Here is an 18,042-nt window from a genome sequence, read left to right as displayed (position 1 = left end):
TTCCACTTTCCTGCCATCACCGCCTTGTACCAAGCGGTGATGCATAGCATTCTTGTTTGGAAGGATCTGTCTCCTTTACATTATTGAATTCTTGGTTCCTTTTAGTGAAAATGCCTCAAAGTAGGATATATGTCTTGAATTAATTCAGGAAATTAACCTGTAGAGAACAAACACGGCATGGTCTGGGCACACGGCTTGTTAATTATCTACACAGACATGGTGCGGGGAGATTTAGGTAATTTTGAGAATTTCAGGTCTTAGTTTCTCTCTTTCTCTCTGCCTCTTTGTCTCTGTCTCTGTCTCTGTCTCTCTCTGTCTCTGTCTCTCTCTGTCTCTGTCTCACAGACACACACACACGCACAGAGGGACACAGACACACACGCTCATGCGGGACTCCAGTCGTGGCTACCTGGCACATTCCACCTGCAACGTGGATGGTCTGTTTCTGACTTCTTGAAATTGGAACTCTGTGTTCAGGCATGACTGTAATTGTGCCACAGCCAATTCAAAACTAGACGATGCCGCTCCCCGGAAACAGACGCCCTGTTTTACAGCGGCTGAGTTGTGTCAGGACAAGGCAGAACTGTGTCTTTCTTCTTAAGGACTGGCGGACTGTAAAATATGCCACACGTGTTTTGCTGAGTTTCTAGGTTGTGGGGACATTTAGATGGAAATAGACACTATTATGATGAAGACAAATTTAGGCTTGCGACCACTGCTCCCCGAAAATTATCTCAAGATCGCCCTTGCAGGGCGTTTCAGTTCACAGGGAACTGCGTCATTTGGGTGAGTTTGTGAAAAGCGCAAAGGGAATCACTCTTTTGGTTTGACATGTTGGTTGCTGTTCCTCGTCCTCTTCATTTCAATGTGAAAGAAAGCTCACCCTTTACAAAGACTTTTTGTGCTTATTTTGAAGTTCACGTTTAATAAAAACGTCTGTGTTGGTTTTAGACACACTGAATTGGAAGAAAGCCAGTTCCCCCAAAACGAATCTGCTCGATGCTGGTTATTAATGATCAACCTGCCTAATGATCTGTCCACCCAGAAGTTCTATTAACCATATTTGCCCTTCATGTGCAGAAGGAAGGTTCTGGTCCTTCTGCAACCATTACCATAGTTGTCTGTCAAAGCCAACTTTTGATATGTTCACATGTTTTAAGCCACCTTGGGTAAGTTTACGTATGAACTGGCTCCCACCTACCCCTTGAGATCTATTTTCCACCCTCTCAGACTCATATAGAACAAAGTATTGGTATTTTTTAAACAGGATCATTTCCGAGAAAGGAAATACTTTTTCTTGACTTTTAAGCTCCCTCTAAACCTCCCAGTTTCTCTGATTAACTTCTTAAGGTCCAAGGTGCTTTTGTCCCTGGGTCCCAGCTGACCCAGGATCTGGGACAGAGTAGCAGTGAATTCTAAAAACAAAGAAAAGTGAAATCATATGCATTTGTTCTCCTAACTATAAATAAGTGATTGTTTCCTCTTCTTTTTTTGCAGATGCCCAATTTTTTAACAGCCTCAGTTTCTTAGTTGAGTGTCGTAGCTTGAACTTTGTTTTTTTTTCTTGAAATGAGAAGAGAACTGTCCTTAGGTTAATTACCAGGAAAAAAACATTTAACTGCCCAAAGGACCTTTTTATCTTCATATGACTTTGTATGTTTGTACAGCAGACTTCGAAATTTGAATGTATTGAAGCAAACAGCCTTTGTGGGTTACAGTCACTCAGCACCAAGAGGACCCGCGATACATTCATCTCATCCGCAAATACCCTCCTGCTTGTTTCAGTCACTCAACAGACATTCCCTAAAGCAGTAACGTCTCCCTGCAGCTGTGCATCAGGGAAACTTAGGCCCAAACGTGACACGTCATATCTTCAGTTGGGATGTTTGAATTGGAGTGCTGGTTAACCCCAAGAAAGGCTACAGATATGTTACTGAAAACGTGTTTATTGGGTGTTTACTAGACTCTCCTGTAAGGGCCATGCATCGCAACTAATGATACGGAAATGGACTTCACTCAGTTATTGACTAAAATCCTGTGACATAACACTTTTTAAATAATGTTTGCATCCCCAGAATCAAAATAAAAATCAATAGACATTTTCTTTCTTTCATTGTCTTTCTTCACATCTATTCATCGAATAGTAAGGATGGTCAGGAAGGGAACCATCCCCTGAGGAGACACATAAGTAATGCAGAGTGTGGTTCTGGGGGAAGCCACTTCCTCATCATTAGCTGATCCGTGAGCACGTCCTCATGACGACCACGCAGCAGCGTTCTCTGCTTTGCTCCGTTGAACAGCTTGCTCGGTAACTTGGCGGACGCTCTGATAGACGTGTTGGTCAGATGTCCCGAAGGCCCACAGCATGTGAGGACAAGGTGAATCCTCCAGTGCAGGCGGAGTCCTGGTGCCCAGAACTGCGCAGCAGGAGGTGCTCGGTCACTCCGCCTCTCCAAGTTGCGTTGCTGAGTTTGACTAGCTCTCATCGTCAGCAGCCTCGCTTTGTTCAAGAGCCTCCTCCTCTCGACCTGCCATTTATGAGTGCGCCTTGCTTTCTTTTGTTCTTTTCCAAGACTTGTGTTTTTCTTCTCTTCTCCCTGCACTCTCTCTTCTTTCGGGATTTTGAGGGAACTGGTTAAGGCCATGACTTTATTTCCCTCGATTCAGGTCTACAATCTGCTCATCTCCCCTTTCAGCCCCATGCTGACTTCAGGCCACCGAACGCTCTCAGGTTAGTCTTGTGCACCTAATAAATCTTACTTAGAGCTGAGCAGTCATTAAACGCATTTTGACATGAATTCACAGATGAGTCACTCTCTGTATAAACTTTACGTGACTCCCCCGAGGACAAGGAGCATGTACTTTGTGTCCAGGTCGGCAGTGTCTAAAACAGTGTTAACAACGACAGCTGACACGTTAAGCTCTCACTCTGATTTATCCTCACACCTCGAGAAAGTGTGTTCTTATATTGTCCATGCTGCACAAATGAGGAGACTGAGTGAGCCGTCATCGAGTATGTGTTTCAGTCATTATGTAATCTCATGCCGAGACGGAGGGCTAATCGGCGAGCACCAGTACGCCCAGAAAGGCTTGTATGACTTAACTTGGAAGCAGCTGGGAGTAACGTCTCCCTGGTCTGTGACTGCTGTCAATTGGCAAAACATGTCTTACTACATTCATTCCATCAGCTTCGTCTTTAAGAAGGAAATACTCATTGACTTGGATGATTATTGGTCATAATTGACTAAAGGGACTCAGGATTGGCAGATGGCATTATGATGCTGTAATATTCTGCGTCAGAAGTAAGGAAACACAGATCTGACAGAAGGTAAACAGGCATGATTTTCAGAAACGTGCCAGTGATGTGGGACGAGAACTGGATTTTACTACTTATAGAAAAGTCATCCTTTTTAATGAAAGAGAAATGTGGAGATTTCTACTGGTTTCCTAGTCATTTCTTCGTACAAAGGCTTTGACTCAGACGCTCTGGGAGTTTCCAGCTGGATGACTGATGTTCGCAGGAACGTATCTGGCTGTGGCTGGAAGCGTTGTGGTAATTACGCATTCCACCCTGGTTCCAGCTGGAGAGGAACTGACAGCTTCCACGGGGACTTAGCCAGATGTCTCAGACAGTCAGCCATTCATCCCAAACACCTGCGTGTCTAAGGCGTCCGCCTACACCCTCGACGCAAACACGGAAGCTCATTCTTTCTTGATGATTAGTGAGCAGAGATGACAGGCCGTCCAGGGGAAGCCAAATTAAGTGCTCTTACCTGAGCATCTAAGCAAAACAAACACATTTGAAAAATACAAAGTATGTGTGAACGACTCTGCTATGTCTTTGATCTTCTGTATTCACCTTCAGTCTTAGAGCAGTTTTTCACGATAATGTTGAAGCCTAATGGACTTTGGTGTGTTAGTCAAATATTTTTACTACTGAGGAGTCAAGAATTATGCTTCTCAATTGTGACCGGAACATATGTATGTTACGTGGTCAGTAATGTACAGTGTAATCGTCATGTCAGATTCGTGAGGGTGCTTCTCCCTTTTTTGCTCTTGAAGTCATAATATTTTAAAGTTTTAAAGTAATTCTTAATAATTTATCTGATCACTGTCAAGTTTCTACTGCATCTCCTCCTTCAAATATTCCTTTTTGGGGAACATTGGTCAGAAAACTGTCAGCTTGATAAAGTTGCATTTTCCTGGTCCCTCCAGTGTGACTCCGCCAAGGACAAGAACGTTAGCCTTTTAAATGCACGCGATGCAGCCCTCCCTCCGAAGCCGGAGATCAGCGCTGTCCAGTCAGCAAACTCTGCAAACCTCACCAGTTCCTCCAGCAACATCTCTTTTCTGTTTCTGGTCCAGCGTCCTGTCCAGGAGCCCACGCTGCATTCAGCTGCTATGTCTCCTCAGGTTTCTTCAGTCTGTAGCTTCTCACTTTTTCCACACCCCTCCTGTTTTTACAGTGTAAAAAGCCTTGGCCCTTAACTCGTGTCCACCCCATGCTTCTCATGATCACACTCACGTCATGCATTTCCCTTAGGTCGGTGTCTGCCGAACGTCTCCGCCGCCACAAGTCCTCGTTTCCATTATGATCGGCCCCGGGGTGTGAGAAGATGCTCAGGGACGGTGCGCTCGGACCCCTTCCCACTGTCGCCTGCCCTGCCGACCCCGCCTGAGCCCGTCCCCTCTGACGTTCTCCGCGTCTCTCCCTCCTCAGCGCGTCGGCTAGGACCCTTCTGCACCGCAGGGCTTTCCCTTCTGTGCTGTTTATACACATTCATCTGTGTGTCGGCTGAGTCCCATATGGACTCGTGAATTCCTGTTTGTTACGTATCCCTGATGCTCCAGTTGTCTGAGTTTTGTCACTCGTAGCTGCTTCCAGCTGGCTTTTGTATCTTTTTGGCACATCCTCATGGTTTTTTGAGCATTCTTTGCTCTTGGAACAAGAAGATGCTCGATTCAACTTGACCTTTTCTTGCCACAGCTCTGGACTCATCCACCGATGATTGGATGATGTTGACAATGTGATCTGGTTCAGTGTGTGTGTGTGCGTGTGATGTCTGTTACTACAATTATCTGTGTGTATTCACGTGCTTATGCACTTGTGTCTGTAACGTGTATTTATATCTTCACCCATATTTCCATGTTTATTATCCCTTCTCTGCAGTGAGAATCCTGTCACCTCAACGTTTCCTTACTTACACAGTCCACTGATTGATTTGTACAATGACCCGTATCTCCACCGTGCCCACATGCCAGACATCTCCACCAGCTGCAGCCACAGCCCACCCCCAACACTGCCTGCCTGCCATTCGCTCACAGCCCCACCTGCACCCCTGAACCCCACCCAGTTTCCAGATTTCCTCAGTCACCAGATATGACACTGACACCTCTGTACCAGAAAACGAAAGGCCAAGTGTATTTTTAAAACACAGAGACGCAGAGAAGATCACACAAGGGGTGAGATGCGCTCACCTTCCGTGTGTATTTTTAAGAATGTTGACAGAATTTGCTGACAAAGTAAATGCGCGTTGGAAGAGAATAGTCAAGGATGACTCCGAGATGTTGGCGTAACTGAATGATTGAACTTCCATTGATCAATCAGTGCAGGGGATGACGTGGGAGACAGATGTTTGGGTAGATGGGAAAGTCAAAGCTCTTCTGTGGACACATTGCCATTGAGATGCCTGTTACGTATGCAAATGAAACATTAGAGCAGGTAGCTAGGTGGGTGAGCCCGAACTTCACTTCGGCGGCCAGGTAAAAAGCGGTGCATTGAGATGCAGCAGAATACAGACGATATTTAACACCATGGACTAAACCATTTCTCCAAGGGAACAATTGAGTGCAGACAGAGGGGGAAAAAATAAACACTGCAGATACCCGTGTGAGATGAAGCGAAAAGATCGAGAACCTCGTTTTGGATTGGGCCTGTCACCTGCTTTCCTTGTGGTTAGGGGCAGAGCTGGTTAAGCGGTAACAAGAGAGAACAGAATTGCGGGCGGGGCAAGCCGGGCGGGGGAGCCGCGGACGACGTGGGTGTGGCAGTGCCGTGGCACGTTTGCGTGCTGCTGAGCCAATACTCCCGTCCAAGGGAGACTGTTGGACCCGGAGAAAGATGCTGTGGAATTCAGCCCCTTCCTGGGAAGGAGAGCAGGACACATGGGGATTCTGCTTTATAAAAACGTACACGGATCTCAGTGTGGGTAAGTTGTTAGACTTAGAGACAATGACGATGAAATTCTCTTGTTACGTTTTTCATTTTCTTAGAGGCGAAGATCAGCTGAGAGTGAGGAAGGAGAAATGTGTGGAATACTAACAGGGATGAGATGTTTTAAGTAACTCCCCACGACTGGGTGAGTGAGCCGCCTGTGGGACAGTCACAGCGTTTCAGGGTAGACCTGAGGGCGCACCTGGAGCCGTAGGAATGAACTGCAAGCAGGAAAAGTGTTCTGTGTTTGTTCAGGTTCATAGCAGGGAAGCCAGGAAGGTGAGTAAACTAGGGTCGGAGTTTTCTGGCACATAAATTCTCCAGAAAGAAACCTGTGGGAACTGAGAAGGTGTTCAAGGCTATGATTTTAAGTATAAACTCGGAGCCAGGTAACAAGGAGTACTGACTCTCTGGGGTGTGTGTTAGGTCGCAGAAGCTGTGAGGTTCAGCTGCTTGGAGTGCCCAACTGGGGTGAAAACTGTGGGAATACGAGCTGCAGAAAGTTGCACTGGAGGAACGAGGAGGACACGGGGAGAGGCATCGTTTGAGACTTAGATTTGTGAGGTGGTGCAGTGACTGGCAACACCCACGTGGTCCGCAGCGTGTGTCGGAGGAGGCGCTGGAACCAGCTCACTGGTCAGGACAGAGCCAAATGAAAGGCTCTGAGACTGGCAAGAACCGTGATGCGGATCCAGGCAAAGTTTATCTTCCTTCATTTAAATGTAGTTTCTACCAACAGTAAATGTGAGGGATATAAGAAAGTGCATGCCTACACGCAGTTGCCTGGTGGTCCCTAACTCCTCAAAGTGGGGACTGGAAACTTAGCAGAGACACTGCCTGATGGTGCAGAGATGCCCAGAGATGCTTCCTTCTCTGTGAGTGGAGTGAGGACCGGTCTTGTCCACACTCAGGAGTGTTTCTCCTGTGTGTTGTTTCAAGCCTCCTGAGCAGGGGGCAGGCTGCAGTCCTGTGGTCTGAGCAGACTGGGAGGCTAGACCCTCCAAGGAGGACTTGTGGCTGAACAGGCAGAGCGAAAACAGAAACAGCCATGCCAGTCAGACCATCCTGACCTTTGATCCCAATAGAGTGAAAACGCAAAACAAAATGTCTTCTGTGAAATTTCCAGCCACAAACTAACAATCGCCCGAGCCAGGGGTGTGCGTTCATGTGACCTGCGTAAACCGAATAACCCCCAGCAAAGTGGTAGTTAAAAGTTGGCATCGGTTGGACACGCCCATTCCAAAAGGTTCTGAACACAAGGACGCATAAAAACTCTAAACCCATGTGCTGCTATCAGCCCAGCACACACTGTGTCAATATTGACAGGAAAACAAGGAGAAATGTTTAAAACTAGAATCTTAATATGAGATTCTGACATTCTGTCTTATGTTTTAAGATAAGATTTGGGTCTTAGACCAAAAGAGGTGAAAAATACTATTATTATTTTCAAATTTATATGTAAAATAAATCCCCTTTTAACGTGTATTACGTCCCATTACATCTTACTGATAACAAACGACAACGGAACACATTCCCCCCAACACAGAACAGAGGCTGCTGGCGGAGGGGCCTTGGGACGACTCCAGCTCTACCCCAGGTCTCCCTGAAACTTTAGGGACGTTAAAAAGTCATAAGACAAACCTCTAAATGATGCTACCTTTGACGCAGCTTCTGAAGTGCAGTGTAAAATGCTCCCCTGTCTTTCTTGAAATTCTTTCCAAGTTTTCTCAGGGGCAGAGGAACTGTGTGATTTCTTGTTTCCCTCTAGGCGGGGACTTAGGGAAAGTGTCCTTGGTCCCACCTGCGTTACTCCCTGTAGAACAGAGAAGTGGGGGAGGAGGCGGGCGATGAGTCCTGGGGACAAACACCGCGACAGACAGGTCCAGCAAGGGGCCGCGGGCCGGGGAGAGGGCAGACCCTGGTGTGGAGTGAGAGTCCAGCTCAGCGCATCTCGTGGAGCCTGGAGACTCCAGCTGACACCTGGCTGACAGCTGTTTTCCTGCCTTTTTTGTGTGATGCCTCCCTCTTCCTCTCCAGTGCAGTTTGGTAAAGGTGGGGTCTACTTCTGGTTTGTTCTCACCGTCCTGTTCCGTGCGTTTTGCTGTTTCCAGCCAATGGTGGACACTTAACAAACGCTGAAGACCAGCTGAAGACCCGCAGGTGGAAAAGATGAATGGGGGCGATTTCTCGAAATTAGAACTACCCAGAGGTGGCACCCACTGCTTAAAAAACTGCACCTCCTTGGTAGTATTTCTAAGAAAAGTCTGTGTGCATGTGTGTTAGGAAAATTACAGAGGAAGTTTCTGAGGTGATAGAGGTTGGTTTTCATATGTGCCAACACAGACAGTGTAAGAAATGGGTGAGGAAGAGGAGCACTGACCTCTGCCCTGGACCCCTAGGTGAAGCAGAGGAAGTGCCAGCAGACGAGCTGTGACCAGCTCTAGTAACAGGAGAGAGACATTTGGGGGAAGAAAGTAAACTGCAGGGTCAGAGGGAAAGACTGTAAAGCATGAGTAGTCTCTGGGGTGGCACGTCTTTTGGGGAAAACTCTGCTGGAGAAACTCTCAGCCGCCCAGTGATGCCCTCAGCTCTGTCACGAAGAGGGTGCCTTTTACATATAAGACAATAATGCATAAGAGAGCCTAGTTTTAAAAACCATAGGCCTGTTTATTTTTTAATTAATTTAGCTTACCTGAAAAAAGTCAGCTTTGGCAGAAAGGTGAGGGCCCCTCGCTAACGATGAATAGAAAATGTCCTCATTGACGTGTTCTGTACCCCTGGATATTGGCCTCTCTTCCCAAAATCGCCAGAGACACACTGCGTGGTCTTGCTTTGAGGGGTATGTTGAGCAGGAGGTTTGGTCTTCAAGGTGAAACAGGAATGTCCTTCTGTAAGTGCCTTGCATTTCCTCGGGATTTTCTCGCACGGTCTAGCCCTCCGGTTCTCGGTCAATGTCTCCATCTCTTGGGACTTCATTATAAGGGCATAATAATGACCTTTGCCCCGCCTTCCCCCCTGAAGACACCTGAGGCATTTCTAGGTCTAACCCTTTATATTTTGTCTCTTAAAACCGCCAAGGTCACACCATGGACACGACACCTCAAGTCTGTGCCGTGCTCTTTCTGACCATGTTACCAGCGTTCAACTTCGTTCTCTCAAGCTAGCAGCCCTCTGTCTTGTCCTTCTGTTTCCCGCCTTCACTTGTTCCCCTTCTTGGCGCTTCAGAACACACTCCCTGCTTCCCTAACCAAGGACGGTGCTGACGCAGGATGCGGACGTGCAGTTTCTTGTCGTCACACGTAAATGCATTCTTGTGTCTGATTTCTGACGTTCCCTGATCCATGTCAGTATGAAAGTGTGCAGATAATATGGAATGAGGCATTCTGTAGACTTCCACAAAGACATCAAGATGTATCTCATGTTACTCAGTACGTCTTAGAAAAATTATATTACTGTAGTCTAATTTAGGGGTTTAGTAAAAACATTCTTAGGTCACCAATACTAGTTTATTTGTTTTATTACACACATATATACACATAAATATTTATATACATATGTATGTATGTGAGACATATCACCTCACACCAGTCAGAATGGCCATCATTCAAAAGTCCACAAATGACAAATGCTGGAGAGGCTGTGGAGAAACAGGAACCCTCCTTCACTGCTGGTGGGAATGCAGTTTGCTGCAGCCACTGTGGAAAACAGTATGGAGATTCCTCAAAAGTCTAGGAATAGACTTACCATATGACCCAGGAATCCCACTCCTGGGCTTATACCCAGAAGGAACCCTACTTCAAAAAGACACCTGGACCCCAACATTCATAGAAGCACTATTTACAATATCCAAGACATGGAAACAGCCTAAATGTCCATCAACAGATGACTGGATAAAGAAGATGTGGTATATTTATACAATGGAATACTATTCAGCCATAAAAAATGACAACACCATTTGCAGCAACACGGATATCCCTGGAGAATGTCATTCTAAGTGAAGTAAGCCAGAAAGAGAAAGAAAAATACCATATGAGATCTCTCATATGTGGAATCTAAAAAAAAAGCAAAACAGAAATACAAAACAGAAACAGACTCATAGACATAGAAAAGAAAATTGAGGTTGCCAAGGGGGTGGGGGGTGGGAAGGGACAGAGTGGGATTTCAAAATGTAAAATAGATAAACAAGATTATACTGTATAGCACAGGGAAATATATACAAGGTCTTGTGGTGGCTCACAGTGAAAGAGAATGTGACAATGAATATATGTATGTTCATGTATAACTGAAAAATTGTGCTCTACACTGGAATTTGACACAACATTGTAAAATGACTATAACTCAATAAAAAATATGTATGTGAATGTAACTGTATATAAACACATACATATAAAATTATTTTATAAAGATGCTCAGTTAGAGATGTGGTTGTGTCGCATTTTGATCAACAATTCTAAAGCAGAATTACAAACTGAGGTTTATGAATTTGCCACTGTTCAAGATCTAGAAATGTGTACATTAAGGACAATATCATTTGCCAACTTTTCTAAATTAAAATGTGACAAAAATGAGTTAAAATTCAGGAGCCAGCACTATTATTCACTTTTGTTCCTTAACAAATTTCATTTAAATTGTGATACTTCATGGAGATAAAAATAACATATTTTTTGAGTCCTTTTTACAACTTAGGCAAAATGTCCACGGATAGCATTCAATTTAAATCTTAAGCTAATTAAAGGCAGTGGGCAACATTGATTGTATTTGTAATTTAATATATTTTACTGTAATTCCATGTGTAAAAATAACAACATTCACAATTTTGAAAACAAAATACAAGTGTGAGTATTAATTTAGGTTAATCCGTTTTAGATTACAAATATACAAACGTAAATTTAAGCCATTTACAACTAAACAGTCTGCCCGGCACTTGGAGTTCAATGCATAAAATGCAACAGCTTGGTTTCTGTGTAATTTAAATAATGCTCAGTGTACCCATAAATGTCATGTCCACATACTGCTTGTTTGCCTCTTCGTCTGTTGAAGCTATGAAAGAGTGTGGTTGTTGCCGCACATGAGAAATGAGCAATAGTAAAAGCGAGTTAGTGGCTGGACTGTGAGATGCGCACGGTGCAGACAGCAGCTTGGATCCAGCGGGCTCTGTTCTTCTCTGTTCACAGTGCAGTGAGCTGCTCCTGGGAGTACAAGTTTTATTTAGTACCAGTGGAAAATCTTTATTTGAATTTTAATCATTTTTAAAATTTTTATTGATTTTGAAAACTGGAAAAGGTGGTTAAAGGCAAGAATAATAAGCCCATCCTGTATTGTGGACTAAGGCGTGTTTTTAAGTGATGTTCCACAGATAAACGTAAAAGTGGATCCTGGGCGGGCGGTTCAACTCCACAGTCCAGGAGAGAAAGGACACACCCCTCTGTGTCGTGAACTTGTACACCCTCGTGACAAGCCATCACTGTCAACCTGAGGCTGAGTGAAACCAGACAGTGTTTGTGCAACTCCATCTTCCACTTCCTTTTTTTTTTTTTAACTGAAGTGCCATCAGTTACGAAGTGTCCATTTCTGGTGTTCAGCACAACGTCCCAGTCATGCACATGCATACATATATTCGTTCTCATATTCTTTTTCATTAAAGGTTATTACAAGATATATTTGGGAGTTTGAGAATCACAAATGTTAGCCACTATATATAAAAATAGATTTAAAAGAAGTTTCTGCTGCACAGCACAGGGCACTGCGTTCAGTATCTTGTAACAACTATCTTTCACTTCAAAGACTACGGTAGAAACCAAAGCACTCCTAAGTAATGCCTCTTTAGACCGGAGTGTGCAAACTGTCCTTCTGGGAACACTTCATGTCAAAATCCGGTATATTCTTTCTCCCCTGTGATGTGACTATGGTCAAGTCTACACAGCTGAGTAGACTCACCACTTGCTCTCAAACCTGCTTTGTTGCAGCTCATTCAGAACCAAAAACGAACAAGAAACATTGGAAAGAAAGTAACAAAAATTTCTTCTAGTAATAAAATTCAGTTCAAGATCCAAGGTTTTATTTTAAAAAGGAGCTGTGATCTCATTGCTGTCGGGTGCGAGGCAGCCAAGCGGTAAAATAAACGTGACTGGTACCCAGAAATCAAATATATATTCATATTCATACTCGCATGTTTCTGAGATCCTTTATATCCTGCAGACTTTGAGAATGGTGCCCTCAGAGTTTTACGTGCCATTTAATTATTTAAATACAGAATGGAAAGCGTAAAAATTCAAAGGAGAAAGAAAGATTTTTTTTCCCATTTTTTAAAAATTTAGTTTTTCTTTAATTGAAGTATAGTCAATTTACAATGTGTTAGTTTCTGGTGTACAGCACAGTGACTCAGTTATGTGTGTGTATATATATACACATGCACACATATATATTTATATTCCTTTTCAGATTCTTTTCCATTACAGGGTATTACAAGGTATTGGATACAGTTCCCGGTGCTGTACAGAAGGGCCTTGCTGTTTATCTATTTTATACATCGTAGTTAGTATCTCCATTTTTGACATAAAGGCAAAATTGTCATCTCACAAGTTCAGAGTCGGCCCTTTGTGGCATTAAGATTGGAAAGATTTGATACGATGTTTGGTAAGACTTACTCTATCTCTGTCACTTGTATGTGTGTGACATTGGAAAATTACTGGACTTGCTTCCTTTTTTCTTTTTTTTTTTTTTTTAATGTGCGGTGCATTATCCAGCCTGCATGGTTTGCTTCCTCGGTACGAGCGCACCAATCTATTCCCATTCACAACTGCTCCATCCGAAGGGAAGGGAGGCTCCAACAACTGCAGTCTCCTGAAGGAGGTCTTTGCCTGTTTTTCAGTTTAGGTCAGATTATAGCAAACCGAGTTTTTCTTGCTCCACGCTCCTTCAGACCATCTCTAGCTTTCTTGCTTCCTCCGCTGTAAAGCCCAGGACGCAAGTACATACTTTTTCAGACTCCCTTACATTCACATGTAAACATGTACAGAAATCCTCACTGCGTCCTTATCTGTGTATCTACCCACTTATCTGTTTGTCTAGCCATTTACACCTGTGAGTTTACACAAATGCCTCCAATTCCAGTCCAGCTCGACAGGGTTAATTCTAGCCTTCCCCCTTCTGTGGCAGCGAGGGAATCCGATTTTGTCACCCTCACTCCGTGTACTTAAATGCTCACACCTTCTTATGTACTGAAGTCCTAACCACACGAGCTGCCCCCCAAGTCCCAACAACCCCCTCAGCTCCAGACCCACTGGCTCCAGATGCCTCCTGCCTCCTCGCCCCAAACTCCTCTTCCGCTTTGGCCCCGTCAGACCCGCTGGCCTCCTGCCGTCTCAGTCTGCTCTCTTGAGCCCAGCAGGACCTGTCCACCTGCCGTGCCCTGACCACCGCTTCTGGTCCAACCCAGGCTCCATGCCCACCCTGTGCACCCTCCGTGCCCGCCCAGAGCCAGATGCAGAGAGAGATGGAGACTTCAGATATGGAAGGGGCCGCGCTGCCACTTAGCTAAACGGTATAATATCAGCCAAGTCGCATCTGAAGCTAGATGTGGCCTTGTGAACAAGCATTGGTTAATTTAATGGACATGTCATTTGCAATATCTAGAAATTCTACCTAAAATGTGGGTATAAACAATATTTCTTCCAACTGCCCTTTCAGATCCATTTCCACCTTTCTCCAAGCTGATCCGTGAGCCAGAAAACTGACCTGTATAGACCACCTCAGTGGGCTAAGTCCCACTCCTTCTTTCAGGTTCCGCTGGACAACAGGAAAGCCTGGTAGAAGGCGGCAGAGAGGATGCAGGTGCCACTCCTCCTCTCCCCTCCCCCGCACCCCTCCCCGCACCCGCGGTCCAGCTGGTCCTGCCTGTGGGCACCTCCCAACGTCCTCCCTCTCCACCGCCTAGCTTTCTCCACATGCGTCTCCCCTGCACGCCGAGGACTGTTCATCCCCTGCCCCCCACCCCCGTGCCCTCAGGGGTAAGCACGGGAACAACACTGCTTTACAAGTCCTGGGAGGTGAACCTTTAGTTCGTGTTTTACCTAAACCCTCCCCACACGCTGGCTAAATTCCTTGAACAAATCCACCTGGGGTCATCCTAATGTGAGATTACCGCTGTTCCTGCCGGCACTAAGATTGGTACTTTAATTGGTATCAAGGTGGCCCCCAAAACAGATCATCAAAACAGGGTTTCACAGCTGGGTTGCTCACGTGTTGGAGGAGCCTAAGGGTAGCCAGCTGGGGCTGGGGCTGGGGGTGGGGGTGGGGGTGTGGCTAATCCATCAACTCAGGTGGCATCAAGTTTTCTGAAGTTTTTGCAGGTCTTACTCAGGGTGCCTTGGTTGCTATGGTAACCACAGCAGAGAAAGAGATGATGCAATCACTTTGCTTCTCACCACAGCCCCAGAGACGATCCTTAGGGAAGAGAGGGATTTGTATCCGTAAACATACAATTCAAAATAAATGTTGGCTGGAGGGTGTAGCTCAGTGGTAGAGCACATGCTTAGCATGCAGAAGATCCTGGGTTCAGCCCCCAGTGTGCCTTCATATAAAAAAAAAAAAAAGAATAAATGTTCACACGAAGAACCAATGAAATCTTTGTAACTGCAGGTCATTTAGGGCTGGAGACCAGACCCAGGGCAGGAGGCTCCACCAGCAAAGTCCCGTTAGAGCCGCTTACAGTGAGTGGGTCCCTTACACTGAGGTAAGAGCATGGTGGGAACGGAGGGAAGCTCGGAGACGTGGAATCAGGGCGCTGAGCAGACGGAAATGCCGTGTGGAACTGGGGGAGGCAGCCCTGTCACCCCCCCCTCTGGCCCGAGAGCACCACCCACCATCTGCAGGAAAGCCTTCCGGTCACGACCCCTGGGGACCTCGCTTCGCACGTCTATGCCGTTTCTCCTCAGGTCCCACTCCTAGCTCATCTCATTTCCATGGTCAGGCTCATAATGCAATTTAGACATTGAGTCTAGACAGAATCCTGAAAGGTCTTCTTAAAAAAATAGACAGCCCACCAGAATTCGACACATTGTAACTGACTGTACTTCAATTTAAAAAAAAAAAAAAGGAAGAAAGACACAGCTTGTGTACTCAAGGGGTCACGAGATAGCATCAGCGTTGCTCTGCTCTGGGCAGTCCATGTGGGCTTGAAATGTAAGGCTTAAGCCAGGGAACGTACTGGCCAGCGCACGTTCACTGCGGGTTGACGGTTCAGTGTTGCGCTTAGTTTGGGGGCGCGGACTTATAATCCAGTCCTGTGACTGGATGGTGACTGTGATAAACATGGTTAAGTTGGTGGACGTTCCTGACTTACATGCAGAGATTCAGGGAGATGGGCATGTGGGAATGGGCCTGTTTGCTCACCCGTGCACTAACGACACTGACAAATTGGGCAGACGATCTATCAGGCTGTTCACACGCAGTGGGAAGGGCCGGTCTTTGAAGGGCTTAGTGAGACTTTTCCTCTGTGGGCTTAAGAGGATTGAAAGAGATTCTGTAACACAAATGGGTTTTCTGGTATCAGTCAGAATAAAGGATATTGGGATGATGGGAAGGGCCGAGTGGAAAGCCCTTGAACAGCTCGGACCCCAGCAAGACCTGCTTTCTGGAGGAATCGCACAGAGCAGCTAAAGTAGCTAAAGCTGTGAAGGGCGAACGGCTGCCCATCCCTTCCACGGCCCTGTGTAGTGAGTCTGTTAAGTGCCAAAGGTAAACGGGCCTTGGAGAGGGACCGTAATTTCATGAAATCTTAATTATTAGGTTTTGCAAATTTTAGCTGTATTTCTAGAACAGTTAAGACCTAATAAACAGTGGCCGCCTCCCTAGCATCTTACAACCAGAAACAAGAAGAGAAAGTTAAATATGCAAGAGCGCTCCCCAAACCTGCCCCTCTTAGGCAGGTCCACCGCCACCACAGCACCCCACCCGCCTCCTCCAGGCCACGCTCCTCTGCCGGCTGGCTCCCTTCCCCGCGGTACGGCTGTCTGGGCCTGCTGCCGGGAGCCCGTGGGGTGGCTGCCTCTTGCTGCGGCAGTCTTAATTGGCTCCGTTTGTTCTTATCCAGGAGGGCTTTGTTTTAATTTCTGCAGCTTTCCCAGAAGTTCCAAGACAAGATTTTCGCGTCGTTTGCCGCCGGCCCCGCCCCAGCCCCGTGCCTGCCCCCTGCGGCCGCGGGAGAGCCTGCCTGCGGGGCGACCGCCCTGCGCTGAGCTCCGCAGTCAGCTCTTCTCGGTTCTGTTTCTGGCTTCCATTTGTCGGGCATCCTTGTGGGAACCAGGCCATTTCTTTCCGTCCCTTTTTGTTCTTTTGTTTGCTTCCATTTTGCATCTTCTGTGTAAAAATGTTTGTCATAAGGAGAGTCTCAGAGCCTGGTAGCTGTTCTTTCTGCAGTGATTAAATCCTGCCGGTCTTGTGCAACTTCTGCCTCAGTGTAAATAAATAACACAGGTGGTAATATTCAAATAACCCACAGTGTCTCTACCTCCCAGCCCTTCATTACAAACCTTGGCCCCGCTACTGAACATGCACCTTCTTACTCTGAAAACCACCCCAGTAACTTTACCAGGGTTTGCTGGGCAGGCTGATGCCCCTCAGGGATGTCCCGTCACAGGGTAATTATAGCTTCAGAATGAAGGGTCCTTACCAGCTGACCTTAAATTAGGGAGACAAGCCTGGATTTTCCAGGTGGGCCCAATTTATCCACAAGCATCTTTAAAAGTGGGAGACGGAGGAGGAAGTCAAAGTTCGGTGTCACTCGAGAGGAACGGTGGGAGAGACGCAACCTTGCTTACACTGAAGATGGAGGAAGAAGCTAAGAGCCAAGCAGCCTGGGAGCTGGAAAAGGTGGGGAAACAGATTCTCCCTTAGAGCTTCCGGAACAGGACGCCTCCCTGCCGATTTCTTTGAATTTCTAGCCGGGTGAGATCACTGTCAGACTTCTGAGTTATAGAACTGTAAGAAATTGGGGTGTTTTTTTTTTTTAACGCTACTGTTTGTTACTGAAGAAATAGAAGACTAACAGGTACACAGGGAGAGACTCACTTTATAAATAAAACTCGTAAAATTAGATGCGCACCAAATGGACTGTCTTTGGCGGTTTTAGAGAAATTCTCTCTTCATAATCACGTTTTGTCGGCTTTGCGTGTTTCCTTTCTCCATCATATTTGACAGTATCCCACATAAAACCTGGCACTGTATTGACACTCTACTGGGAAAAATGCTACTGATGTAGAAAACAAATGCTGGAATCAAGCCTATTAAGGTTGAGAGAGAGCCTAGCCACACTTGGCCCAGACTTTCCCCAATGTCTTTTGAAGCCAGAAGAAAAGCTTGTAGTTGAAGGTCTCAGATCGAAAGGCTGTGTCATAACCGTCACTAGCCCTCATCACGCTTTCACCCTCAGTATTAAAAAAAAAAAAAAAGACTTAATGGCCATCAACAAAACTGTCACCTTCCCAGGAGTACGTATCAACGTTAATGTTTTTCAGGAAAGGCTGTTTTCCTAAGACGAGGAACACAAGGCTTTGCACCTGAGTCGGGGCTGAAGCTACAGTGAGCAGTGAGGTTTCGACGTTTCTCGTGGAGCTGAGTTACCCGGGGTTAGACCATCTCAGCCGCTGGAACTTGCTGCTTTCACTGGAGCTTGTCAACAACTAGCAACAGGCTATGAAAGTAGACACAAACAGCAGGCATATGCTTCGGGGTAATATTTTGACCTTGGGATGCTTTGGTGACAAAGAGGGTTTCTCATCTCTACTGAAAACCCTATCGAAAAAAATGTGCAATAGATTACGGAACTT

The 18,042-nt window shown here is 45.9% G+C and overlaps 1 long non-coding RNA gene across 1 annotated transcript in view; it reads left to right on the top strand.

The window, feature by feature from the left end:
• The first annotated feature begins 6,094 nt into the window (after positions 1-6,094).
• LOC140690662 (uncharacterized) overlaps positions 6,095-18,042 on the top strand; it is a 74,854-nt gene continuing 62,906 nt past the window's right edge. Inside the window, exon 1 of the long non-coding RNA XR_012065932.1 lies at positions 6,095-6,209. This is a non-coding gene — a long non-coding RNA (uncharacterized lncRNA). The remainder of the gene's footprint in view (positions 6,210-18,042) is intronic.

This window comes from Vicugna pacos, chromosome 31 (genome assembly GCF_048564905.1).
Source record: "Vicugna pacos chromosome 31, VicPac4, whole genome shotgun sequence".
Taxonomy (NCBI): domain Eukaryota; kingdom Metazoa; phylum Chordata; class Mammalia; order Artiodactyla; family Camelidae; genus Vicugna; species Vicugna pacos.
This window is presented reverse-complemented; position numbering and strand designations above follow the sequence as displayed.